The following is a 1,207-nucleotide window of genomic DNA, read 5'->3' as shown; positions in this document are numbered from 1 at the left end:
AAAGAAAATAGCAGTATGGGTAAACACACTTGCACGCACTAGCGCACCTACAGGTAACTTGCTGAGTGAACATCCTGCCACTAAAAATTATGAGAGTGCCGGTGTATTTCAGGAGCTCCACCGGGGAATGCCATTGTTGAGAATTTTGAAAATTCGACTTCACTTTCTTATTTTCTTAATGAGGGGTATATTTGCGATTTGAGTTATAATCTTTTAACTATGTATTAATTTACAGCTGTTTATCAAATTTTGTGTATTTGTGTCCTTATTTGTATATAAACAACTGTAAAATGGATTAGTTGGGGAAAAAAGACTAAGTGTATTTTTTTTTTATTGTGGTAAATATGTACGCAACAAATCATTTGCCTTTTCAATATTCTTCACATGTACAATTCAGTGACATTAGTTATCTTTGTGAAGACTAAATGTATTTTATTGTATTCTCTCCTTTGAATTTTTACTAACTTCATTCAGCTGGAAATAATTTCAAAAAAGGAAATAAAACACATTACTCCTAAAATATATCTTCTTTGCCTCTTTGGCGGGGCTGTATAAATGAGGTGAGGAATTTCCTGTCAAAAAGCAGCCATTGGGGCGAGGAGCAAACTCTGCGCCACCTAACGCCTAACCACGGGGAACAAGTGCCATCGTGTGGACAGATTCAGATTAGCACACTTTCAACACCAGAAGGAGCAACCCAACCAAAGAAAAAGGACAGAGGCTGGACCTCAGGAATTCTCAAGGCCTGGGAGGAGAATTCCATTTAAGGTATCTTAGCAAAAACATAGCAACACCTTCTCACAGATACGACATAGTCTAACTGAGGAATTTCTATGGCTGCTGCAGAGGTAAGATCACACTTAGGGAGAATACGTGGCCCCTTCACAGGGGCACCAGGTTCTATTGACCTGGAGAGCCAGAGACCGTTCCTAAGAGACAGAGGAAGGCTGAGCAGAAGAAGAAACATGGCTGAGATGCAAGCCCGGGGCAGGGATACACCGCATTCAATGTCCATTTTCCACCAGGACACTCGATGATTTTGCTTTGAAAAAGTTGCTGTGCTCATGAGTGTGGCATGTATCACCACAGTCAGATTTTTAGCATCTAGGGAGAGCTTGTTGATCTGGAGAAAGGAGTAAAAAAGCCATTCAAAGGAGGTAAGTCAATGCATCCACGTTCTCCCAGAGAGCCCTGGCCTAGACAGCAC

Source organism: Trichechus manatus, unplaced genomic scaffold (genome assembly GCF_000243295.1).
Source record: "Trichechus manatus latirostris isolate Lorelei unplaced genomic scaffold, TriManLat1.0 scaffold00004, whole genome shotgun sequence".
In the NCBI taxonomy this organism is placed as follows: Eukaryota; Metazoa; Chordata; class Mammalia; order Sirenia; family Trichechidae; genus Trichechus; species Trichechus manatus.
This window is presented reverse-complemented; position numbering follows the sequence as displayed.